At 42.3% G+C, this 12189-nt stretch overlaps 1 protein-coding gene and 1 long non-coding RNA gene across 2 annotated transcripts in view; one reads left to right on the forward strand and one right to left on the reverse strand.

Annotated features, from left to right (window-relative positions):
• LOC307033384 (uncharacterized protein) overlaps positions 1-12189 on the reverse strand; it is a 226357-nt gene that overhangs the window by 69168 nt on the left and 145000 nt on the right. The window lies entirely within an intron of this gene.
• Positions 10066-12105, forward strand: LOC307033435. Its single transcript, XR_013806505.1, has 2 exons — positions 10066-11154; positions 11812-12105. It is a non-coding gene; the product is annotated as an uncharacterized lncRNA (long non-coding RNA).

Below are 12189 nucleotides of genomic sequence, written 5' to 3' on the forward strand. Positions count from 1 at the left end.
GTGCATAAATTACTATGGCAACAAATGTGTTAATTTTCTTCATTATTAGTCGATTTTTTTTTGGACGAATGCTCCGGGCCAGTGGTTACAATGGTGGGGCCAGTGACAATACAATTCCTCCGGCCCGGAGGGCCAGTGGCATTTTACCCTTAATGTCTACCCCTGAGCACACATATTAGACCAGTGGTCACCAACCTTTTTAAGCCCAAGATCACCGACCTCGGCCTAGGTGAAAGGCGAGATCTACCTATTGCAGAATTGAGTGGAAAAGACGGCCCAGACAATGCTTCCAATTTGAGGCCTTTTATATAGGCTAATTGCATCTGAATTACTGTTACAATGAAGGCTCCATAATCAGCTCACGGCATATAGGCAGGGGTAAAGTGCTATTGGGGGGGCGGACCTCACCTCCTCAAGGGGGGTCTAGGGGGATGCTCCCCCGGGAAGATTTTTTTTTAAATATTGAAGTTGAAAGCATCAATCTGGTGCACTTTGAGAGCAACATGAAGAGATCTATGGATACCTCTCTCAGCACCCATATGAGACAGAACTGTAAACTTATTTTCTTTTTCTTTATGGATATTTTACAAATCACATTAAACTGTATTCTTGTTTCACTGCCATATAGTAGGCTATTTCATACCTGTTTTTCATTTATTCTCTTATTGTTTGTATAACTATAATGATCATATGAAGGTGTGCCGCGGAAATAATCTTTTGAATAATTTCTGACAAAACTGTTCTAAACACTCAAGAGTCCTTTAGCTCAGGGGTTCCCAAACCTTTCAGCCCGCAACCCCCAAAATAACAGTGCCAGAGACTGGCGACCCCCTGTCGACGGGGGGACGGGGAGGGGGACCGGGGGGGGGCGGGGGCTAGTGAATTAATTTCAGTTTTCCGCACTCTCGCGGGAATATCTCCGCAATGGAGCGAGCTTAAGTTTCGATTGCATGATATAGCCCAGCGCAACACCTCCGTCAAGCATGTTGCCACTTGTTTGTACCATTTTCAGGCGATTTGTAATCTGTTCTAGAAAGATGTGTTTTTTAGGATTTCAAGAAGCATATATAACAAACAATGGATGTATTTTATGAACATTTATCCATGCTGAAAGTAGATTTAGATGTGTTAGGAGTGAGATAGAGATTATTATCTAATATATGCATCTGATGAAGCATTGCATGAAGTCTGTTGATGATCAGAGGCTGTTGTTGGGGCTGCATAAACGTTTTTTTATTTTTGTTTTGTAGACAGACCATGCAGGCCTCAGAGAGTTAAACTTGGGCCTGCGACCATAGTTTTATTGTATTTTGTTTTGAAAATCCACAGCGGAGGTTTGTGTCGTACTACATGCGGTGTATTTTGCATATCTCTCAGTAGCCAACAATCTGTGAGTCTGTTGGCTCGGACATAAACTCGTGTTTAAAATAATTAAACTACATTTCATAATAAGAGGTGTAAAACGTGAAAGGATTTTAAATCGCATTTGAACTAAAAGCTTATACAATCTGTAGTTGTATTTGTATTGTTGATTTAATTAATTAATGTGTGAACGAGGCGATATAGAGAAGGTTAAGCTGTCATTATTAGGCTGTAATTTGTTATATACTGTTGGAATGGGTAAGCAGGCCTATTGTTTTTGGATATTTGTGGAGTTAGGTGGTCCATGAGTGTTTTTTATTCGTTAAGTGGTCCTTGGTATGAAAAAGTTTGAGAAACACTGCGCTAGTGGATTGTCAAAGGGGGAGCCTTGTTGCGGGGAAATTATACAGATTGCTAGTCCACCCCTGAAAATGTCTATGCAAACGTTATTATTAATAATAATAAAATAAAATAAAATAATAAAAAAATGAATCAATTTTTTTAAATATTTTTTTATTTTACATTTTAATTTTGTAATCATCTCGCGACCCTCACTTTGGGAACCCCTGCTTTAGCTCACCTGAGCCCCTCAGTCTGACAGGAGAGGACTCTCCTTGTTGTGGAAACAGCTCCTTATGTCCGTTAGTGCAGCTAGCTAACCAGATGCTAACATCACGGTCCCCGCTAGCACCGGTCCCTCTCTCTCCCTCACTCCCTCTCTATCACACTAAATGCGCTATCGCCACACACACACACACACACACACACACACACACACACACACACACACACAGAGCCGAGCTTGAATGACACAAGCACACGTGTATTTCCATGCAACTCTCTGATTGGTCTGGTGTGTTGCCTCTGTTGCGTTCACTGAACACGGGAAATTACAGTCCTGCCGTCGTCTCTTGTGTCATGATGAGGTTCACGTAAAGCATGGTTAATGTATTATATTATTGAGGTGTCTCAAATATACGTCAATCATGTGGCACCTGCTAACGGGGGGATGATAGGTTTACATCTAAAAATATATTTTTCAAACATTATTATTTTTCTTTTCTTTTTCTTTCCTTTGTTACTTTTTTTTTTACAGTCCGCGATCTACCCGCACCACACTCGCGATCGACCGGTCGATCGTGATCGACTGGTTGGTGACCACTGTATTAGACCATCCAGAAAAACGCGGGCAAAAATCCTTGATTATGCGGGCTAAATTCCTTGATTATGCGGGCTAAAATCCTTGATTATGCGATTAAACATGCGGGGTTTTATGTGATTTTATGCGGTGAAACTGCGGGAAGTTGCGAAATATGCGGAAATATGCTAAATATGCGGGAAAAAATTATCGATTTTTTTAAAAATATTGGGCTGTCTTATTTATTCTCTCTCACACACAACCTGCCACTAACGTTAAACCCCTTTACTTTTCAATTAAACACATTCAATGTTTATTTATTGTAAAAGCAATTGCGCTATTTTAATCTCACGCACGCACGCACGCACGCGCACACACACACACACAAACACACACACACTCACACACACACACACACACACTTCTCCGCCTCATTCTGTTTTCATTTACTCGTTCGTTATCTGCAGCTTCAATCTTGTAGGCTACTCACCTCGTTTCTTGTAGCCATCGAAAGGGTTTTGGAGGTTGATGCCTCGTGAACTTGAGTTGTTTGGCTTTCTTGTCCGCAGCAGCAGAAAGCATTTTCGAATGTTTGAATGAATCAAAGTGGGTCGTCACCGTCGATTTTCTCTTATGCTCCAACACACAGTTGCACGGGGTGCAGAATAGTTTCCCCCCACTTTTTGCCCGGTCTTTAGTAGAAATGTTCGTCGGTAAATGAGATGGATTAGATATTTTCATCTTGATGTTTTCTCTATCGTGTGAGCTCCACACGTTCACTCTATACAGTGTTGTTTACATTCTGTGATGCGCGAGCTGATGACGTCACGTCAAGACGAGTTAACTTTTTTTTCCCTCAATTTTGCGTGGAAAAACGCGGGGATTATGCGGCCTTTTGATAAATATGCGGCCTTTTAGAAATCTGTGCCATTTTGCTGATTATGCGGTACATTCTGCGATCGCAGAATCGCGTTTTTCTGGAGGGTCTAACATATGCACTAGGGCTGTGCAATTTAATCGATCCTGCGATATATATCGATATTTTGTTTCCCGATAAAGTATAGATATTTCAGCCGCGGGTATCGATACATTAACTCCCATTCAAATCCCCCGTGTTCCGCCTGGCACTCTGCTCGCTGCCCATTCCCCCCCGTTCGCTTTGCATGAAGAGCGGTTACGTCAGGCAGCCGAGCCGCTAGTGTCGCTGTAGAGCATTTCTAGATACACAGACGCCGGTGTCTTCTTCTCGCAGTGAGTGCGAAGCTGTTCAGGAGAATGGCGGCAAACATTAACCACACTGGAGAGGGTCTTCTCTACCGCCGGAGATATCGGCCCAATCCCAAACCACTCCCTCGACGGAGTGAACTCCGTCTGTAGCCACACTCGCAGCTCAACGAGGCTCCCTCCTGTCAGATGGAGGGAGTAAATACAGCGGCAAGCTTTGGGACGGCCTCCCCTCTCTCCGGCAGAAACAGAAAATGCCGTAACTGTATGTAACAACGGTTTCAAATCAACATCTCTTAGACAAAAAGTTTAAATTAATAACTCAAATAAAACTCCTAACATCTTTCATTGTGTTTCAAAGCTCTTTTAGTTTTAAACCTGATGTTTATAAGCTTCTTAGTTTTTCCAACGGTCTGTAAATATACACAACTTTATAATAAAATGCACACATTTACCTTTTTCTAGACTAAACACAGGTATGATCCTAAGTTAAAACATGAGGTTATCATGAGGTTGCTAACATCGCAGTTTATCAGTGGATGTTTGCTGGAACTACTTGTTAACAGCTTGACAGCAGCGGACATACACAGCGCGACTCCGGTCAGGTAGAGACCGGTCTCAAGTCAGCACCGCTGCAGACTCGCTGTTTGAGGGCTTGATAGCCCACACCGCTCCACACTCGTAGGCGGACCCTCCGCGTGAACGCGCAAACGGAGGGGTAGGGTGTATGGGGCGGTTTGGGAATGGGCCATCGTCACTGCTCAGAGAAGTGCACTTCTCCCAGACCACGTTGATCAGATTATATTCCTGAACAAAAATCTGAAGAGAATGTAGATGCAGTTATGTAGAGAGGAGCCTTTCTGTTTAGTGTTTTTGGCTTAAATGTTACTCCTTTGGACTTGAATTATTGGCAGGTACATTTTACATTAAATGTTGTTCTTAGTGACTTGAATTATTGGCTACCTCATATTCTGTGTTAAGCTAAAAATGCTGTAAAAGAATCTGTTCAGAACAGGCCACCTGCTGCACCTTTTAATTCTCCATTGTCCATTGTGATACTGCACTTGTACTTACGTTTCAAAGGCTTGTAAACTACAGTTGGCACTGTTTCAATAAATGAAACAAATTTTCTCACCACATCTTTTGAGTCATTTTGTCCAGCATTTGCAAGCTGTAGACTCTCTGTCTAGTCAGAGCCATATATTGTATAATTCAGGGATGGGCAACTTTGAGGATAGTGAGGGCCAAAAAAAATATTTCCTCACTACCAGAGGGCCACTTCGTGACCATTCACTTCCATCGGCAGGATACTATATCCACAACATTTAAATAGCCAACTTTAGCTACTAATTTAATGAAAATAACTAAATATATATAGGCAATACATGTTTATTGTACCAAACACCAACACTGAGTTTAACAACGAATATTCATCTTTGTATTGTGTTTCTATGCTTCCCTCACATTCCATACATAAAACCAAGAACATATGCATTTTTCTGAACTTCACCCACAGCTGGATCAGTAAGCTATACTCTTAATGAGATACTTGTGGCCTCTCCTGCTGCTGCACAATAGACTGAATGTCAATATCAACATTTGTACATCTGATTTGCATAAGATGGAACAGTGTCTCATCTGTCAGTCTGTTTCTCTCCCTTGACTTGATGTGCTTCATCATAGAGAAGTTGCTCTCGCAGATGTAAGTGCTGCCAAACATGCTGGCCATTGACAGCGCAAAATCCCTGAGGAGTGGAAAGCGGGACTCGGGTAGCAGTCTCCAAAAGGAAATTCCCCTCTCCTGGCGCTTTGCTAGAAAGGGGTCTGACTGTAGTTCGCACATTTCAAGCTGCAACTCAGGGGGCTGCTCGATGATTGCAGCCGAGAGGGGGTTAGTGAATAACTCGATGCGTGGCTGCATGGTGTGGAAATCTTGAAAGCGCTTCTTAAACTGCTGCTGCAGTGCTTTTATCTCGGCTCTGTACTTGGGTAATGTTTTCTCACATTCGGGGGCATCTTTGCGCATCTCTTCACATGACGGGAAGTGCGCCAGATTAGGACGGTCGGCTGAAAATCCGTCTTTAAACAGAGTCAGTTTAGTAACAAATGCGTTCATGTGCGCATATAGATCCGACACGGTTTGGCATCTTCCCTGTAACCGCATATTCAGGTGATTAAGATGCGAGTTAATGTCCGCAAGGAAAGCCATGTCGAGAAGAAAATCTGTATTCCTGAGTTTTGCGCAGTACGCACTTGTATCACATTGGATGGTGTCCTCCAAGAACACAGGGATTTCTGCGCGTAGCGCAAAAAACCTCTCCAAGCATTTTCCACGGCTCATCCACCTTATCTCTGTGTGCATCTGTAAATCACCGTACGCGGCGTTCACTTCATCCAAAAAGGCTATAAACTTCCTGTGATTGAGAGACTGGTTCCCTCCTCGAATGAGATTAGTAGTCTTGGTAACTAAATCCATGACATGGCTAAAGTTCATTGATTTGGCACACAGAGCCTCCTGCAATATCAAAACGAAATTTGATTTAGCCTGATTTTTTTTTTACAAAGAATGCCCACATTCAAAACCATTAGAATAGCTAACAATAATGTTACCCACCTGATGTATGATGCAGTGCAGTATTGGACAGTCAACGCCACTCTGGCGGAGGAGGCCGGCGAATCCAGTGCGCTTTCCTTGCATTGCTGGCGCACCATCGGTAACAACAGCTGAGAGCTTGTGAAATCCTCCGTGCGCACTTACAACATTTTCAACAGCGGCGAAAATATCTTGTCCTTTGGTAGTGCCATGCAAAGAAGCCAGTTTCAATAACTCCTCGTGCACTTCAAAGGAACTGTTAATGGCCCGTGTGTAGATGAGAAGCTGGCTCACATCAGTCGTATCAGTGCTCTCATCCAACGCTAAGGAAAAGTATGCACAGTCATGCATGACTTGTTTTACCTTTTGTTCGACATGATTTTGTATATCAAATATTCTTCGTGTCACTGTCCGACGGGACAAAGAGACGGTTTCAACGTTTTTAGCCATGTTGTCATCTCCGAATGCTTTAGCCATCTGGACTGCACAACTCTTCACCATTTCGCCGTCAGACAGGGGCTTATTAGCTTTAGCAAGCTCAAGGGAAACGGCATAAGACGCCGTGAGAGACGATTGCTGTGTAGTCGTGGCTCTGGTAAAAAAGGTCTGCTGCATATTTTCCCTTTTAGGTCAGCAACGATGGCGACTCTGGCAGCTCCTGTGTGCTTTTCATATTTGTCTTTATGGGTGCTGTTGTAGTGGCGACTTAAATTGTAGTCCTTCATTTCCGATTTAGTTTCAAGACACACCAAACACATAGGTTTGCCTTTGAATTCTGTAAACAGATAATCTATTTCCCATTTTGGCTGAAAGAGACGGTTTTCTAGGTTCAGTTTTCTTTTTTGGGCGCTCATGTTTCTTTTCCCGCTAACGGAGGAAAGCCACGAGGTAAACAGAAGACAATATAGACTTGGCTGCAGGCCTCATGAATTTTGGGGGGAGCGCCCTCTAGCGGTGAATATTATTAATTACAAGTGGGGTCTGGTTCAAATGATTTGCTTGTTTACAACCGTGAAACCAATATATTTTTGTAAATTGACTCGCGGGCCGCACAAAGTGAGGGCGGTGGCCACATGCGGCCCGCGGGCCGCCAGTTGCCCATCCCTGGTATAATTGATGCTTTCAGTTTTCAGTTGAATTAATTCAATCCAAGTCAATGGAACACTCACAAGATGTCACCAAAATCCCACTGTCCCTTTAAAATCTTTCAGAAAATGATGTAAGTGTATCGAATTATATCGAATCGTATCGAATCGTATCGTTGGCTGAATATCGTGATATATATCGTATCGTGAGCTCAATATCGTGTATCGTATCGTATCGTGAGATTAGTGTATCGTTACAGCCCTAATATGCACCCAACCTACGTAGTTAACCACTGTTAACAGAACTAACACAGAGCGAGTGCAGGCATCGCAGCGGACGTAAAAGCCGGGACGCCTTCGGTACGCGTTCTTTGGTCTGAAGTTTGTGTGTAGCGGCCTTTATGGGTACTGCAATTTCTGAATTGCCGGAGCAACGTTCTAGTGCTCTCCGTCAGAACTTCACCCCTGTCAGACGAGACATATACCACGTGAAGACACGTTAGGCTCGTGTTGTGTTCAAGGACCCTGACCTTGACCAGGAAAAACAGGCACTCGATTGTTTAATTTTTTTGCGGTCTAGATTTCTTTAATTTTTTTCTTTTTTGCGTGTTTTTAGAAATTACCTCGAGGGCCGTACCAAATGGTCTGGCCGGAGCTTCCCCACCCCTGATTTAAACTGTTCATAACCTACGAAAAAAAGTTGCAGGAAATCTCTTTAAGGTCCCATGTCATGCTTTTCCGGTTAAAAGCATGACATCCCCTTGTGTGTTATGAAGGTTTTTCTGCATGTCTGCAGAGTCGCAAACCCTCAAAGTACACCCTGTAGCGCAGTGGTCACCAACCTTTTTAAGCTCAAGATCACCGACCTCGGCCTAGGAGGTGAAAGGCGAGATCTACCTATTGCAGAATTGAGTGAATAAGACGGCCCAGACAATGCTTCCAATTTGAGGCCTTTTATATAGGCTTATTGCATCTGAATTACTTTTACAATGAAGGCTCCATAATCAGCTCACGTCATATAGGCAGGGGTAAAGTGCTATTGGGGGGTCCTCACCTCCTCTAGGGGGGTCCGGGGGGATGCTCCCCCGGGAAGATTATTTTATAAATATTGAAGTTGAAAGCATCAATCTGGTGCACTTTGAGAGCAACATGAAGAGATCTATGGATACCTCTCTCAGTACCCATATGAAACAGAACTGTAAACAGATTTTCTTTTTCTTTATGGATATTTTACAAATCACTCCCCTTTTAAACTGTATTCTTGTTTTACTGACATACTGTATAGTAGGCTATTTCATACCTGTTTTTCATTTATTCTCTTATTGTTTGTATAACTATAATGATCATATGAAGGTGTGCCGCGGAAATAATCTTTTGAATAATTTGTGACAAAACCGTTCTAAACACTCAGAGAGTCCTTTAGCTCACCTGAGCCCCTCAGTCTGACAGGAGAGGACTCTCCTCCAGCTTGTTGTGGAAACAGCTCCTTATGTCCGTTAGTTAGTTAGTGCAGCTAGCTAACCAGATGCTAACATCACGGTCCCCGCTAGCACCGGTCCCTCTCTCTCCCTCTCTCCCTCTCTCTATCACACTAAATGCGCTATTGCCACACACACACAGAGCCGAGCTTGAATGACACAAGCACACGTGTATTTCCATGCAACTCTCTGATTGGTGTGGTGTCTTGCCTCTGTTGCGTTCAGTGAACACGGGAAATTACATTCCTGCCGTTGTCTCTTGTGTCATGATGAGGTTCACGTAAAGCACGGTTAGTGTATTATATTATTGAGGTGTCTCAAATATACGTCAATCAAGTGGCACCTGCTAACGGGGTGGTGGATGATAGGTTTACATCTAAAAATGTATTTTTCAAACATTATTATTTTAATTTAATTTTTCTTTCTTTTGTTACTTTTTTTTTTTAACGGTCCGCGATTTACCCGCACCACACTCGCGATCGACCGACTGGTTGGCGACCACTGCAAGCGAGTAAAACTCTAACACAGAGAAGACCTGTGTTCACTGAAAAAAAAAGGCTGTTGGATTCACATGATTTTAATATGGACATCGGTTGCACATATTAAAAATATGTGTACTCAAAACTATTCCATTATGTTAAAGACAAACAACTATGTTATGTCAAAGAAACATGAAATTGTTATGTTCATTTGAATATTTCCTTTAATATGAAGTATATTCATTTACCCTATGTTTAACCTACATGACTTTTTTATGTTAATTTTATGCTTTTAATATGCTCAGTATATTTAACTTGTACCTGTTAAAGCAACATGATTTCTTTATTTAAGCTTCACTGTAAAAAGTCTGTTGGACTTAAGTAATAAAAAAACATGGACATCGGTTGCACATATTAAAATCATGTGTACTCAAAACTATTGCATTATGTTAAAAACACACAACTATGTTATGTCAAAGAAACATGAAATTGTTATGTTCATTTGAATATTTCCTTTGATATTAGGTATATTCATTTACCCTATGTTTAACCAACATGACTTTTTATGTTCATTTTAGGCTTTTAATATACTCAGTATATTTCATTTGTACACTCAAAAAAAGGACTTTGGCTGGCTGTTACATCAAATAAAATGTAACATCGTTGAGACAAGCAAGACCGTTGGCGAAAGTTGGAGGAGGTAAGCAGAAAACATTGTCATCTAACTGTGAAGCTGTTAATAAATGTCATCAACTGCTAGTCCATCAGCGATATTGTGGTAACGTTGATAGTTAATTTGTTATTTAGTGTTATTTTGTATCTCACTTAAAAAGCTGAATGAGCCGATGAACATGCTAAAGCTAACGTCGTTAACTAGCTTAGCTGTAACTGCCAGTTAGGGAGATGGTTAAAATATAGGATATCAGGATTGAAAACTAAATGACGGTAGCATTACCCTGGAAAAGTTAAACGAAAAGTGTGCTACCCCAGGCGCTTATAGGTCAGTAATATCAGCCCCTTTTACAAAGGAATGTTGCGCTGTTATTCGGCTGCGTCACGTAAATTAGCTGTCAAGCTAGCTGCCATGCGGAGCTGACTGCCACTGTGGTTTTTGCTCGGCAGTTAATGTTACGTGACGGGTGCCGCTCTGCCAGTGTTGGTAGTCGCACTCTCCGTCTCTCCGCTAGCTCTCCCTGCTCAGCATATAGTTATGTTCGGCTTTGTGTCACTGCACCCCCGGGCCAGTAACATACATGCTGCCTGCACTGCAGTGACAAAGAGCCGGCTGAAAATCGGCAACGTTTCCTTAATATTCCTCGATTTGAAATATTGATGTCCACCCATTTTCAGTAATAATGTTGTCAGGCACTTGAAGTGCAACTTCCAGGTTAAAGACACCTGTGAATAAATGTGTAGGAAAATGATGAATACACTAGATTTCCCCCAAAAATATACATAAATATAAACTACAGTGACATCTGGCGTCGTTTTTGTAAGAAATGTTCACTTCCGCATAAAAAAGCCTCGGCACGTGACCTCCCGCGTGTGACGTAACACGGGGAACACAAGGGGGAGAGAGGCCGGTGTAACGTATTAATCCCAATGCTAGTTTCGACACAGAAGAAGTTGAACATGAATATTCGAATGCATATGACGGACCATAACCTTATAATTATGAGCCTGCTAGACGTCCAAGAAACCAGGAGCAGCCAAGGATTAGAAGAAATAACGGCCATCGGAGAGAAATTGAGCTGTGGTGTGAGGAGAACCAGTGGAGAACTGGGCAGCTATCTTGGTGAGTGACCGGCGTTAGCTACAGAAAGTTAGCTATCATATATCAGGCTATAACTAAAGTAGCATTGATAATATAGTAACGTTACTGGCAGGACTGTTGATACTGATCAATAACAGAAACTAATGCGCAAGTATCAGCCGTATCTCGCATTACCTAATGCAAATCTACACTACGTCTTACGGTGCTGTGTACCGGAGGGGAGGGAGAGAGTAGCGAAGGGGGGGAGAGAGACGTTTTGTTTTGTAGGTGCTTGTGTGGGGAATGCCAGCCCATGACCTCAGCTGTGGAGAGCATGTGCTGCAGGGAGGTGGATCCCTTCTGGGCCCTGGTGGAGAACCTCACCCCCAGACCAGACATAACATGCCTGACACTGCACCCAGGCTTTGAAGCATGCTGTCTGAATCCCTTTGTGCTACAGATAGCCTACATGAACTTCAGGCAGGAGCATGGCCCTGCTTCAGGCCAGCAGACATGAGTATGTTTAGATTAGAAAATTAAAAAGATAAATACTATTAGAGATAATACAGTTGCTATTGACCCCGAGTGTTTAGCAGGTTTCAAAACCCAGAACCTGTAGATTATATACTATATAACAATTGTTGATGATGTTAACAAGGCTATCAAGTTTACCTGTAGATATTATGTCCCTATCCCCAGGCAATACCGCTACACAGCTTACAGGCAGGTCATCCGCTGGGCCTATGGAGTTCTAGGCAGGCACATTAGGAAGCCCTTACCCTCATGTGTTGTGTCTGCCATCAGAAGACAGTTCCCAGAAGAAGGATGACGAATTTACAAAGGTTTTGAGTGGCCTCATTTTGGTGACGATCAATACAATTAATCACAATCATAGTGTGTTCGCATACACATGCATTTCCAAACAATTTGTCTACCTATGCTGTAAATGTGGTATTTTTTCAATTTACACAAATAAACATTGATTGATTGATAGATAGTGTCTTTTCATTAATAACCACCAAAATACGTTATTTGAACACTCCTCTCGATCGATTTACAAAAAAAAAAATTGTATGG

The sequence above is a fragment of the Notothenia rossii genome (genome assembly GCF_949606895.1).
Source record: "Notothenia rossii genome assembly, chromosome: 1".
NCBI classification, from domain to species: domain Eukaryota; kingdom Metazoa; phylum Chordata; class Actinopteri; order Perciformes; family Nototheniidae; genus Notothenia; species Notothenia rossii.